Genomic DNA, 16,270 nt, shown 5'->3' with positions numbered 1-16,270 from the left:
TGCAACATATTTATATAAAAACGCCCACCTCTCTACACATCTTAGTCTGTCTCTCTATATTTGTCTCCTTCCCCGTTTTTATGCCCTCTCTCCCACTCTCTCTCACCTCTGCCCATCCCATTCCTCTCTCTCTCTCTTGTTTTCATGTATTGAAAATAATCATACTAATAATTTATGTCATTATTCTGAGCTTTCAGTTTTAATGTCATGGCTCCCGAGGACCGCTAGTTTTTTTCGTACTTTCTCAAAAATATAATGAAATATACACTTGTTTTAATTTATTCCAGCACCAGGTCTATTTTCTTATTTCCCTCCTCTTTAATTATATAATGCAATCCGTATTTATTTTCGTTTTATTTTTTGTTATTTTATTTCTTCTTATTATATTATATTATATTATATTCGTGTTATTTTTATATTTTTTATTATTATATTATATATATATTATTTTATTTTTTGTTATTTTTGTGTTATTTGTTATTTATTTTTTTTTGTTGAGTTTTTGTCCTTCGCATTCAAAATCAAGCATATATCACGTAGTTAAAATGTACTACTATATTATTGCACGCACCTGCTCTATCTGGAGTATTGAACACTGACTCCAGAGCAACGCAGAGTACGTTATACTATAATACAACAAAAATAAAGTGAAAATGTTTCTCCAGTGCAATGTGGCGTTTAAAAACACCTGCTCTAGGTAAGATTGCTCTATCTAGGATATGATGTCTTCCGGGAAACGCCAGGAAATACACATGCTCTATCTATGATACTGAGCACTTTGGATTATGCTACTTATAAAATATTGTACTGTATTATTACTAATATCAATCCCGGGTAACACTAAGTTAACAAAATACAGAGAGAGTATTATTCCCGGCCAACGCTGCGTTTAAACACACCTGCTATATCTAGAATTTTGAGCACTTTTTGATTATTATATACCACTTCCAGATGTAAACATGTGATCTTACACTTATTGCTCCCGTTAAGAGCGCTACCGAAAAAAAAAAAATAAAAAAAATAAAATGAAGGATGCCTCCAAAGTTCTACTGAAAAAACTTTTTCCAATTTTCTTGCCACCACACTCACGAGCACTAACAGAAGTTTAAGAGACGTAAAATAATGTTGAAAGAAAATAAACGAGCAAAGTGTACATTCAAATTAGTGTTTTCTTTTGAAATTATATTGGAAAAAATCGAACCCCATGAGGAAATCTGTTCTAGACCAGCCCTACCCCTTGTTGGTGGACTTTGAGATTCTGGAAGACTTCCATTATGTTCCCCGGTTAATTTAATACACTTTAATTATGTAGATTCTCTAACCGTTTTTTCTATAGGAAACACACATATATACACATGTATAATTTAGTATATATATATATATATATATATATATATATATATATATATATATATATATATATACATATGCATATATATATACATATGTATATATACATATATACATATATACATATATATATATATATATATATATATATATATATAAAGAGAAAGAGGGGGGTTCATGTAGAGATACACTCACACATACACGCGCACGAGCACACTTATATTAATCATAAATACATTAGACTCCAATATTTTTTCCTTTTTATTCTTTTTCATCGTTATATACTTTATCTGTCTTTCCCTCCCTTTCTCTCTCGCCCGCACACGCACACATCCACACGCGTTCACACACACCCATATGTATATATATATATATATATATATATATATATATATATATATATATATATATATATGTGTGTGTGTGTGTGTGTGTGTGTGTGTGTGTGGAGGGGGGATATAATTTAATAGCACCAAAAACGTTAGGTGTGGCATAAATAGAGGTTGTAGCGATGAGTAAATAAAATAATATTGAAATGTAGAATTTCTTGCTTGTTTCCCGCGTTTTTTTTAGTGTGTCATGAATTTCAGCGGCAGCTGAAAAACAACATCCACTGAACCAGATAACTATATATATATAAATATATATATATAAATATATATATATATATATATATATATATATATATATTATATATATGTATGTGTGTGTGTGTGTGCGTGTGCATATATATATATATATATATATATATATATATATATATATATATATATATATATATATATATATATATACGGGGTGAGAGAGAGAATGAATTTAGTTTGTTTTTGTAGATATGTCCTTGCATTTTTAAGAGAAGTTTTGTTCGTTGGTATGTCGCGCTTATTTTTGAAATAGTATTTTTGTTGGCCAGTACGCTTTATTACGAATTATCATTTTTTAAATATGTCTACGCATCTCTCTAAAATGTCGATTACGAGATTTGAGCTTCGTCCCTTTTGCGTTCATACCACCATAGGCGTGCCTTGGCATAATTCTGTGCACTCTCCGTGACATTATCTTTACCTACTGGAAGAGTTCGGGTTAATGCTATTAGCCAGAGGCTCTCTACTTCTAAATGCCGGCAGGTTACTTCTCGTCATTTGTCATTCGTCAAGTCGTCAGTCTATATCGTCAACCACTTGATCTCCGTCACGTAATATGCAAATATAATGTTAATAAACCTTACGACGGAAATTCTCATACCAATTGAGATCAACATTCATTACATGCTTTGGGTTCTAGAAAGTGTTTAAAATTTAAGGTTTAAGTTTCGGAGAATATTGGTGGCTTATAACTATGGATTTAATTCAATAAGAGTCTAAAATATTTGAATTTTCAAATGGGAGGATGAGCCCATATTATGCACTCTGTCTAAAGCCATATCAAATAATGTAAAGAAGCTGTAGTTCATGGAATGTTTATTCATTGTTAAAATTATACAAAACTCTGACTCATCCGAATTTTTATGAAAAGCTTCGACCCGTTTACACCCCTTTTGTACAAAACTAAGTTAAACTAAATACAGCTCACATTACAAACATTTACGCCTAACAGCTCGAAAATTCATGTGATCGATTAGTTCGTTTAGTAGTTAATCTCGTTCACATACAAAACATTTTATTAAAAAAAATGAGATAGAAGAAGAAAAAGAAGAAGGAGGCAGAAGGAAGGAGAGAGAAGAGGAGAGGAAGAAAAATAAAGTTGAGAAAATAATAATAATAATAATAATAATAATAATAATAATAATAATAAGAAGAAGAAGAAGAAGAAGAAGAAGACGAAGAAGAAGAAGAAGAAGAAGAAGAAAGAGAGGAGGGAGGTGGAAGAGGAGGAAATGGAAAAGAAGGAGAATAAGCTGAAGAAAAAGACGTAAAAGGAGAAGAAGAAGAAGAAGAAGAAGAAGAAGAAAACGACGGCACACGTGCGTGATCGTTACCATTGTTCTGGGGAAATTACTGGCTGTTGAAAAGGAAATATTTCAACAACTATGAACAAAACGCACAAAATAACCGCAATTTCACCAAATGACTTGTAATGACCACCTTTAATAAATATCCGCTTATTAATTCACGTAGGAACAGTTATTGGCTGTTAATATTCGCATCATAATAATCTTTGTTATGAGGATTATAAAGGCTACACTCTTGTATGATTTACATTCAACGGTCACATGTTAGTTCGTTTTTTATACACGTCTATCTACCCCATTGACTGTCACTTCTTTGTAACTGCCGATCTGTCGCCCTTAAGTTAAATATAGTTGTATCTAATACAAATACTATTAACCCTCTCTCTTATCGCACTAATATTCGTCGATATCACAAGAAGTTGCCTGAGAGGATAGAAAGACCGAGAACATGAGTACAAGAAACCAAGAAAACTGAAATCGTAAAATTGTCAGTAAATTACGCCCGTCCTCCCTCGAAAACTGGTGACGTCGACATCGACTGGCGCCATACCAAAGGGTCGTAAAAAGTCGGGAAGGATAGGAGGACCGATGAGGAGGAGCGCTAATTAGACCTTTACTGGAAGAGTGCGGAGAATACTGCGACTTTGGGGAGGCTTTTTGCCACCCAAACCCCAAAAATAATAATGGCCGTTGCCAGCGAGAAATCAATAAGCGGCTGTTGCTATAACGCGAAATCATTTGCGCTGGTTGTGGAGAAAGGTGGAGAACATGGGAAATCTGGAGAGAGTTGTTATCACTATGACTCCAGGGAACACCACAGGTTATTGCTAGTGAGTGGTAGCTGGTGATGGCTTGTGTGAGTACACTCTTAGTGAATGGATAATAATAATAATAATAATAATAATAATAATAATAATAATGGATATTGTCGCAGACATAACAAGTAAGACATTTGTACCTAATACAACTGAATAAATATATGTATATATAAACATATATGTATGTACTTATTGATTTGTAAATTGCCACTTGTTTTCGTTTCCTTTCACCAACAACGACTATATTTCATTCCTCGCATTGTGATGATAGCCTTCTAAATCTCTACTACATACCTATCCCACACAATGCTTCAAGCAAACTACATATCAATCCTAATAATAATACTTTGGGGAGGCGTATTGCCACTCAAATTCCTATAAAAAGCAATAGCTGCTGCCAACGAGAAATCAATGGCAAGCAGCTGTTTCGATAATGCAAATTCATTTGCAAATACTATCGAAAGAAGCAGAGAGTACTGGAAATCTGGGAAGGCTTGTTGTCACTCAGCTTCCAGGGAACACCAAATGCTGTTTTCAAGGAGACATCTTTGATGACCTGTGTGAAAACTCCTTGTGGGCCAATACTACTACTACTACTACTACTACTACTACTACTACTACTACTACTACAACTACTACTACTACTACTACTACTACTAATAATAATAATGATAATAATAATAATAATAATAATAATAATAATAATAAGAAGATGAGCTTCTGTACATTACTGAAAGAACTAGTGAACTAATGACCATGCACTACACCCGATTATATGATACTGATCAACTCTGTGTAAAAAGTAAAGAAGGAAGAAGATGACTCTTAAATATCTAAGATTACATAGACTATGCGATAAAAGTATTAAAGAAAATACATAGCACAAAATACCGAGAGACAAATTATCGCTGACAAAATACTGCCAACTTGAACAATATGGAAAGCAGTGAAACGGGCAACTGGAAACGGAGAAAACCAAAATGAGAAGGTGAGTAACTACATGGACGATTTATTAGACTGACCAAAGAAATAGCGCATGACATAATTACAGAAAGGACATTTGAACAAAACACCGAATCGCTCTCCATCTACACAAAACAATGCGATGAGAACGAACTACATAAAAGCCAACATAGACAAAATGAACGAAAACAGTAAATTTTAAACTTTATAAATAAAGAGTTGAAACGGTACATTACATAATAAATGAATACGATGGCTACGGAAAGGACACTTGAACAGAAAAACTGATTCGCTATTGCCAGTCGCATAAAACAATGCGATCAGAACAAACTACAAAAATGCCAAAGCTTTAGGGTTTTTATCGCATAGTCTATGTAATCTTCGATACATAGGAGCCATCTTGCTTCTTCTTTACTTTTTATGCAGAGTTGTTCAGTATCATATAATCGAGTGTAGTGCATGATCATTAGTGTACTAGTTCTTTGAATAATGCACCGAAGCTCTTCTTTTTCTTTTCTTTCTTATTGTTCTTGTTCTTATTCTTGTTCTTGTTCTTGTTCTTGTTCTTGTTCTTCTTCTTCTTCTTCTTCTTCTTCTTCTTCTTCTTCTTCTTCTTCTTCTTCTTCTTCTTATTATTATTATTATTATTATTATTGGCCCACAAAGAGTTTTCACACAGGTCATCAAAGATCTCTCCTTGCAAACAGCCTTTGGTGTTCCCTGGAAGCTGAGTGACAACAAGTCTCCCCAGATTATTATTCATTCACTAAGACTGTACGCACACAAGCCATTACCAAGACTGATGAAAACAGTAAATGCGCACCCGTTTACTATGTAAATAAAGAGATGACACGGTACACTACATAACAATAAAATACATAAGTGTAAAAGAAATATAAGAACAGGCGAGAAAGGGTCGGGAAGGCAGTCAACTGATGACTGCACAAACTACAGAAATTTGAACATGCAGATAGAGGATGCAGGCACAAACCAGAACTGGAAAATGAAAGACACAACATCCTTTGGGATGGAAATATAAGACAAAAACAATAACGTATGAGATAACAGTCAACAATGAAGGAAGAAATGCCAAATAATTAATTTTGTCGTCACGGCACATCACAAGGTGAAGATGAATAGCAAATATATGAAGCTTGCCCGAGAACAGAATGGAATGTTAATTAAAAAAAAAAAGAAATACAGAACTTCGCCTTCGGGACAAGATCACAGTGTAGTATCTATAATGCTGCACTTCACCTTTTTCTGTCCTCGGTCGTTGGAAGAGAGGTCCTTTATGACTGAGGCAATTTTTATTTTTGTTCCTATCCCGAGTATCCCATTTTGGAGAGCTGGATTTTCTCCACATTAAAAACCGACCTTGTGTCTAACTCTGCCCTCGTGGGGAGGCAAGTAAAAAGAAACACGAATAAATATTGCGGAACAAGGAACCGTTCCGAAAACCACACACACACACACACACACACACACACACACACACACACACACACACACACAAACAAAAACTAACAGAAAATGAAATAAAAGGTGTTGACAAGGTGTAAGATATGACATTAACGAAAACAACCGAAATATTAAGAAAATCCTCGAGTGGGGGAGCCAATCCACAAAATTCAAGTAGCACCAACTAAAACAAATAAGTAAAAATAAAACAGAAAAAAAGACATTACACGAAAATAAAACAGAAAAAAAAAAAATTACACAAAAAAATGGAACTAAAACTGCCATGGGATGGTAAGAAAATTCCGGCATTCTGAAACCCCTCCCTAAAATTCGGTTTAAAAATAGTCATGAAAAGTAAAGGAAAATGGAAAGACCGAAGAGTAAAAGCACTTTTCAGACCTCCACTGAAAGGACACGGATATTACTGAAATCTTGGGCGGATCACACACACACACACACACACACACACACACACACACACACACACACACACACACACACACACACACACACACACACACACACACAATCAAATTCCACGCTTTGGTATATTATAATGACAATCTATTATAAACAGCCGTTGCTAGAATACAACGAATTTCAACGTTTACCGAGAAATTTGGAGAGTGCTTTAAAACTGTGGAGATTTGTTGTCACTCGGACCCTAGGGAACACCACGTGCTGTTGTCGACGAGCCGATAAAGACTCGCATGAGAATACGTAGTGAGTAAAAAAAGAAGATAACAAATAATATTGTGGGATTAACTCCATGCTGTGAGAATTAAAACATTCCCAATATTGTTATAAAAATCCATTATCTTTTTTATATGCATTTCCCGAAAAACAGGTGTGCAGAGCTGTCTTTGTGTATACATTGATTTCAACTTTAACAGATGCACACACAAATCCCTCTCTTTCTCTCTCCCTCTCGCTCTCTCTGCTAACATATGTCTTTTTGTGCTAAGAATACTCCAATCGATATCCGAGGTCATTTAGTAGGACGTCTCGCTGCCGCTGTCGCTAAGTGCATTTTGCAAGGTCAACGTGTTGGTATTTTACGATCTTAGGTATCTTTTCTAAACCGGGGACCCATGCCCACCCCAAAGGAAACACAGTCCTTCGATTTGGGAGCTATAAGAAGACGCCGGAAAAAATGTAATACAAGATGCAGAAATTTTAATGTAACGGTGACAAGACCAGCCATGAGAAAAAGTCATTTATTTTTATACAAGCAGTTCAGCCCGGTTTCACTTGGGCCCTATGTATTGTTCATAACTTTATGTGAATATGTATATATATATTAAAAAGTTTGACTCATGCCCAGGTAACTTACATCTAAAATTTGAAGTGTTTAGACTAAAAATTGGCGGAGGAGTTTGGTAGAGTCTGCAAAGGTCAACTTTTTCAACTTTGACCTTTTGGCAGCTAAAATTTCGCCCCAAAACTTATTTAAAAGCTTGCGGCGTGCCTGAATACTCTTTATGTAAAATTTCAAATGTTTAGACACAAAATTGGCTGAATTAATTGTCTTGGGCTCAAATCAAATGAAAAGTTAGATCCATATCCAAGTAACCTACATTTAAAATTTTAAGTGTTTAGACCCAAAATTGGCGGAGGAGTTTGGTAGAGTTTTCAAAGGTCAAACCGTTGAACTTTGACCCCTTCACAGCCAAAGTTCTAGCCGAAAACCGATCAAAACGATTTTTCCAAATCTCAATACACCTTATGTAAAATCTCGAATCCGCAAACCTTAAATTGACAGAGTAGTTTGGTAGGGAAATTTCCACACACGGACACACACACACACACAAAATTTTATTTTTATAGATATATAATTATCCGTTTCTTCTCTTGTCGGTAAATCTTGATAGACACAGTGGAACCTCGAGATACGAAATTAATTGGATCCGGCTTGGATTTCGTATCCTGAAATTTTCGTATCCTGAAAGGCGTTTTTACACGTAAATCGAATATTCCTTTCTAAGGTTTGAGGTGAAATAACAGTAATAAATATATATATATATATATATATATATATATATATATATATATATATATATATATATATATATATATATATATGCAAATTGAGTAGTGTAGATTGTGTTGTTAAGATGGTAGCTTGACAGTGCTATGAAGGTAATTATTAGACAACGTGCCGTGCAAAGACAGAGCGATTTACGTAGGGGGTTTAATGAGTAATACCCTAAATCCACTTTTTATAGCTGTAGAGCAACGAAACTTGACACAGTTATTAGCTTGTTTCTACAAAGGAACAACTTACGCATTTCTCTCCTCGTTTAATGCAGATCCCGAGATCGTTTTTTTTTTTTTTTTTTTTTTTGTAGAACACGCGAGGTTTGTCCTCTAACCATGATGTGACTTCGGAAATCAAAGCTGAGGTCATCTGAGAAACGCTTTCCTTTCAAAAACAATTTCATGGCTGGGAGGGGGGGGTGAAAGACAGAGGGTGCAAGGTCAGAAGAGTAGGGAGATGAAGGAAGATTGGATAGCCACACATCCGTGCTTCTGATATGGCGACATGCGCGTTGTAAACACGAGCATTGTCTTGCAGAAAGATGATATCTTTGCTGATCTTGCCCTGCCTCTTAATTTTAATAGATTCTCTTAATATTTTTTCAAAATAAATCATGATAGGCTCTTAAAATTGTGGTACACTTTGCCAGGAAATTTGTCATCACTACTCCGTCCTGGCCTTGGAAGACTGTAAAAATGGGAAGGAGGGTACCATTGCCTTCTTTGAAGATGGTGAGACTAAGTGCTTCCACAACATTTCTTAGGCTTTGGTCTCTGGATCATCCTGTTTATCATATTCATAAAAACTTTGATTTATATTCTTGGCACCGTTCCAAATTCATCCTCGAACACTCGAGACAGTCTCGTTTCTGGAAATGTGTCAGCAACTTGAGAATCCATCTGGAAGATACGTTATACTTATGCAAATGGCCACGAATCAAGTTTCCACAGACTATGTTCTAATCTTGAATTCTTGGGTTATTTGGCAAATAGTCACGCGTTAATCCTCTCAAAATGGTAGCCCCAACTTGACTGACAGATGCCTAATCAATGGCTGAAGGGGACAACCAGGTTTGTTTCCACAGATTTCCGATTATGGTTGAATTCATGAGGCCAGAATTTTCGAAGGTTAAATAATGTCATCACTTCTATTCTCAGCTATTTCTTCACAGTTCTCAACACTTATGCTAAGCTCCTTAAGATTGGTTTTACGCAATCCTTGAATCTTTTCCTTGGCCTGTGCTGTGAGCGCTTATAAGCCGTCAGCTCGCTGTAGACCAGCTGCTATGGTAATCTATAGTCATCCATACGAACAACATGTTCAGTCCAGCGCATCTGATTGCTGGTTATCATGCTTCCAATATCTGGACAACATACTCTCTGAAGGACAGCAGTGTCCGGTGTCATCGATTGCCATTTTATGTTAAGGATCCTCCTTAAGCAGTCCTGATAGAATCTTTTAAGCCATTTCAGTTGGTGTTGATAAATGGTCCACGTTTCTGATGAGTACAATAGGGTGGTTGGCACACATGTCCGATAAACTACTACTTTGGTTTGAATAAGTAACACCTCTGTCAAGCCATAACAGCTTTTACAACTTGCCAAAAGCAAGAGAAGCCTTCTGGATTCGAGCATGTATCTCGGAACCCAGTGAACCATAGCCTGACAAGGTTCTACCAAGGTAAACAAATGTGTCAAGAACACTTAATCTGGTGCCATCAATACAAATGTTGGGTTCGCGGTACGGACAATCTTTTGTGGAATAAACATCACCTTAAGCTTATAGTGAGACCAAAGGAAGAGCATGCTGCTGAAAACCTGTTACTAAGCAGTTGCATGTCCTCTTCAGTGTGAGCAACGAGTTCAACATCATCAGCAGACAGTAACTCATGTACATGTATTTGGAAGGTTTTAGATCTGGTATTAAATCTCTTCAGATTGAACACTCTTCTAGTAGTTCTGAATCTCAAGCCAACTGCAGTGTTATAGTCTTGAAAAGCAGTACAACCGCAAATTACATTGTATCACCTTGCTTGACACCATTTTCAACAGTGGTCTCTTCTTATAGTTCCCCGTTAAATGTAACACGTGCTTTCATATTGGGATGTAGTTCTTTCAGCATGTTGATGAATGTTGGTGGACACCCAAGTTTACTAAGTACTTTCCACAAGACCTTCCTGTTTACTGTGTCAAAGGTCTATAAAGATTTGATACGGAGGAAAATTTTGTTCCAACCATTTCTCGTATATATATATATATATATATATATATATATATATATATATATATATATATATATATATATATATATATGTACCACCCCATCTCTGCGTGGAAGTTGTTGTTGTTCTCCTCTGGTCGAGTGGTCAGCGTTGATCGTCTTTGGCGTTGACTCGTCGACAATCGTCCACCGGTCTGCCTTCGCCGTCCGCAACGCTGGCGCCAGACAGCTCGAGTTCCTCCAGTGAAGTGACCATACACTGCCCCACCCCACGTTGTGTTTCTTTAAGTGATAAGGCAGCGACGTCTCACCCCTGCAAGGAAAAGGTTAAACACTGGTACACTTGTAAAATAAAACAGAACACTGTTTTCTATATATAGATAATAAAAATCTTTATCCTGTTTCCAATGTTCAAACTAACTGCACAGTCAAACGAAGGGAGTGAGTGTCTAACTGGTAATATGGCGACTTGGCTGTGGTTCCGATATCAGGGCAGCTCATCTTCGGGAATGATCGGCAACGATTATGATGGTAAATTCGTTTTCTCAATCTAACCGACCGTGAGGCTGGCTGACCAGTTTGAAAGTGCGCGCAGATCCGAAAAACGGTTTGTTTAAATAAGAAAACCCTACCTGGCAATTCCTTTCAGATGTCATTTTCTTGCCAAATTACATTACTAAAGGCTCTTATCGTATAGATCTGCTTAGGTAACCAAAACTCTCGGTACGGGGGGAATTCCCTCTTAATGTCTATTTACGTCATAACCCTAGGGGCGGTCCCCTCACCTCCAACTACCGTGGAGTCGATATTCTTACTATCACCGGTGACGTATGCTAGGGGCTGGTCCTGGTTCTCCAACCACCTTGGAATTAATCCTCTCACTATTCCCAGTGACGTCACCCTGGCGATTCTCTACTTCCACCCTAGATCCTCGGATCGTGTGGGCGAACAGGCGGGGTCTATATTAATACTAATTAATATTTCCTTATCTGATTTCTACAGGGAAATGCAGTTCCCCCAAACAACAGTATTCGGTGGCCGACATATGGCCATTACCTGTCAACACGCGTCTGCTTATTGCAGCTTCTGACCGACGAATCCTTTTCCAAAATATCTTTCCAAAATAACATTATCCCAATGGCTTCCCTCCGGCCATTAATTATATCAACATGGGAACATATGACCCAGGAAGAACGAAAAAGACCTTTTTCAAAACAGTCATTATCTATAACTTTGGCTACCTCAGCATCTGTCTCGTCAAATTCCATTTCCTCGGCCATTCATCTCAATTTTCTTATCTTATTTACCCAGGATTGGCAATGACTACCGCCATCCAAATTCTGTTCTGAACCTAGTCACCTAGCCAAATAATTACTGTCTGTTAACTCTTCCAGACCAGGGTCCTACCCTAATATTGTCACATATATACTAGCTTGGGTGCCCGGCGTGCCCGGGTGTTTGGAGGTGTGTGTGGAGCAAAAATAAATAGTGGTAGTAGGCAGGCAGGCTTGAACCGTACCGCGAAGGAGGAAAAGAACGTGAAAAAAAAAAAAAACTGACCACTTTGCCAAACCGGGAGTGATGAATGTTTAAATTAATGCTAGACAATCGAAAAGAGGGGATGACTTTCGAAAATATCAGCGAAAAAAGCGACTCCTCCCTGTAGAAAAGTGCTCAGTTAAGGGTGAAGGAATTAAGATTTTTGACCAATTATTCTATATTTGTAGTCCGAATATCCGAGCTTAAAAACGATACCGATCTCGTGAAAATCCGTCGCCGCTGTCGAAAGTTTTTGCGAGACATACATACATACATACATTTAAACAGACAGGTGAGATTTATATTATAGAAGACTAGTGTGGGGGGATTACCCGACGTTGCCCGTGTGTTTGTAAGTGTGTGTGTTTTGGGGTAAATGAAAAGAAAAATTGCTGGTTGTTTTAAAATAAAAACGAAGCCTTGACGCGCAGTTGGAAAGTAGTAAAGTGTGAAAAAAAAAACTCCAAAAACAGGTGACCGTTTTTGACGAGTTATTGACGTGAACTTTGAGAGCGGGACAGTGTTTTATTTACTGCGAGTCTGTTGGCTTCTTTTTTTTATACGAAAAAGCTTAATGCACATGTAGCGATAGTAAGCAATAGCTATTCAGAAGTTAACATTTTCTACGGGACAGTTTTTAATGAGGTAAATAAACCGGTTTGTTTGTTTTTAACTAACTTTGGGGAAACCCAGCTCCTAGGAGGAATGTTTCGTCTCGAAATGAAAGCAATCGTCTGATATGATGAAGCCGACGTTAACCAAACGTTACATAGCTTTCTAGGGACCACTGGCCGTGGGCCAGTTGTATTTATTTGCTTCCCCACTAAGCAAATTAGGCACAAGGTCGTTTTTTTAATTTGGAGAGAGAAGGAGGGGGAGGGAAAAGTGGCCCAGCTCCCGAGAGGTGGGAAATGGGAGCTGGATAGTAACTGTTGGTCTGTAGGGTGATCCCTACATTGACCAAGGTGTATTTATTTGCTCCCCCACCGAGAAAATTAGGCATAAGGCCGATTTTTAAAGTGAGGAGTGAATGGGGAAATGGGTACCAACTCCCCGGGGAGTAGGGGAGCTGGATAGTGACAATTGGTATGAAGGGTTGCCCTTACATTGACCACGGTCTTATATGTGGGGCTGTCCCCACATATGGTCATTGCTTGCAGTATCTGTCGGAACAGATACCACACATTGATCTTGTCGCCCGAGCCATGGAGAACCGTAGGCCAGTAATTTGAATCGAGTTTCGCTTTTTTTATATACCGAAAAACGAATGCAACACGTGCCGATCCGAAAATGTCGAATAATTAACGTTTCAAAGTCGGGCACATAAAATAGGGAGGCGACCACCGTTGTTAAGTCGTATATATTATTAGACTTGATATAAAAAGTTTAAAAAATGAGCGACGGCCTCAATAATCCGCCGGAAAAAAGCCTTTTGGAGACATACACAAAAAGCGAACATACATACATACACACATTTTCGCTTATATATATATATACATATATATATATATATATATATATATATATATATATATATATATATATATAGATTATGCTTGTATCTATATATCCATAAAAGTGAACGTGTCTGTGTGTCTGTGTGTGTACATTCCCCTACGCAATAACTCTGTCAATTTTAAGTCTACAGACTCGAAATTTGATATACAGGGTACTGAGATGTGAAAAAATATATTTGATCGGTTTTCAGCCAGAAATTTGGCTGTTAAGGCGTCAAAGTTCAACGATTTGACCTTTGATAACTCTACCAAACTCCTCCGACAATTTTGGGTCTAAAAACTTTAAATTTTAGATATAGGTTTCTTAGACATGGATCTAAGTTAATAACTTGATTTGAACCCAAAAAATTACATATTAAGGGGTCCATAATAGGGGTCAAGATTAAACAAATTTACCTTTTTTTTTGGCTCAGCATACACCTCCAAACACCCGGGTAACGCCGGGTACCGATGCTAGTATATATATATATATATATATATATATATATATATATATATATATATAAGGAACTGTGTGTGTATGAGAGAGAGAGAGAGAGAGTGAGAGAGAGAGAGAGAGAGAGTTCCCTATAGACTCCACAGCGGTTAGGCCAATTTTTATGAAATTTCACACAAATGTACTTTATGGATCTGGCAGTGTTCTTAGGTTTTGTCGTCGATAAGTATAGATAATCGATAGTCAAAAAAAATCCGATGAAAGAAACGACAGGTGGTTTTGACCAAAGTTAACACCTTATACAGCCTAACATCACAAGTGCATTTGAGAAGTTTTATTACCACACAAACAGAAATGCTCGGCATATTAAATTAACAATAGTTTTTTTTTTTTATATGGCAGGATGCCTTCGAAATGAATGTTTCTGTTTAGAGTACAATTGAACCATGATACTTAATTTTCTATTTCATTCTATTTTATTTATTTATTTTGTAGATTACAATGCATTGTGGACTAAGTGACTACGCATAGACATGTGAAGCAGTTGTATATTTATCGAAACTCAAAAATGTTGATACAGCGAAACAGTTTGTCTGTGGACATCTACCATGTGGTAAGTACCAGTGCTGTAGGATGAGTCCTCAACGAGAGCAGACAATTCATCGATTAAATTGAAAAATGGGCAATTTCACCGATTTCGATGACAATAAAAATATGGGAGCGTATAACATTTGTTAATCATTATTCAATCCCGGGCAACGTCAGTCCTCCAAGCTAGTATTTTTATACACTTGATTTTTTAACCCGTTAAAAGGGGACAAAGTCCCATTGACTTAGAATTAATACTTTATGGCAAATTGATTTGTTGAACATGGTTAAGTTTGTGCTTACTTCTACATTAAATATCTACCGCGATTAATTCTTTAAATCGTCATCGAGTAGATGCCATAATACTTAGTTCGCTGCACGTTATCATAACAAAGGTCGGTATAAAATTCTGTTAGGTCGGCCCACTAGTTCTGAGAAAAGAAAACAAAACGGACAAACAGACAAACTAAGTGAAATATTATATAGGTATGCATATATATATTCGTTGTAGTAAAACCTACAGTGTATAAGCGCAACACATATTATTATTTATGATCATCTCTAAATAGATGAATAGAAAAAAGCAGATTTCAGCGACTGTATCTTTAGTTTCCATTGAAGAAATTCAGTTTTTTTTCTCACGAATCATTGTCCGAGAAGATTCAAATATGTTTTTAGATACAGACGCCGTCATCTGTTTATTTTCTCAATCTCTTTCGCATCATATCTCTTTCTCTGTCTCTGTCTCTGTCTCTGTCTCTCTCTCTCTCTCTCTCTCTCTCTGTCTCTCTCTCTCCGTCTTTCTCTGTCTGTCTGTCTGTCTCTGTCTCTGTCTCTGTCTCTCTCTATATATCTCTCACTCTCGCTCTTTTTCTTTCTCTCTCTCTCCATCTCTACTTCTCTCTCTTTCTCTTATATATATATATATATATATATATATATATATATATATATATATATATATATATATATATATACATATAGTTATCCACATACAGTACTGTTACGCTGTATCACAGCTCATCACTGCAGCTATACAGGACACTACCTCAATATATATATATATATATATATATATATATATATATATACACACGCATTAAAAGTATGCATATTATACAATTAAAAGGTATATATATATATATATATATATATATATATATATAGTAATTGTCTGTATATATATATATATTTATATATATATATATATATATATATATATATATATATATATATATATCATTTAGCAACTGTGCTGTGTATAAAGAAAAAAGATTGACAAAGGAGTCTTACTCAGAAATATATTTCTTTAAAAATAAACACCCGTTTATTTATAAAAAAAATTTCGCGTTGCAGTTTTGGCTTCAAATGTATTTATACATGCTTTAT

At 36.2% G+C, this 16,270-nt stretch overlaps 1 long non-coding RNA gene across 1 annotated transcript in view; it reads left to right on the top strand.

The window, feature by feature from the left end:
- LOC145267604 (uncharacterized) overlaps nucleotides 1–16,270 on the top strand; it is a 216,886-nt gene that overhangs the window by 110,579 nt on the left and 90,037 nt on the right. The window contains exon 2 of the long non-coding RNA XR_013864849.1: nucleotides 14,789–14,906. This is a non-coding gene — a long non-coding RNA (uncharacterized LOC145267604). The remainder of the gene's footprint in view (nucleotides 1–14,788; nucleotides 14,907–16,270) is intronic.

Source organism: Euprymna scolopes, chromosome 4 (genome assembly GCF_053919585.1).
Source record: "Euprymna scolopes isolate OS-2025 chromosome 4, ASM5391958v1, whole genome shotgun sequence".
NCBI lineage: Eukaryota > Metazoa > Mollusca > Cephalopoda > Sepiida > Sepiolidae > Euprymna > Euprymna scolopes.
Note: the sequence above shows the minus strand (reverse complement) of the source record. Positions and strands in the feature narration are given on the sequence as shown.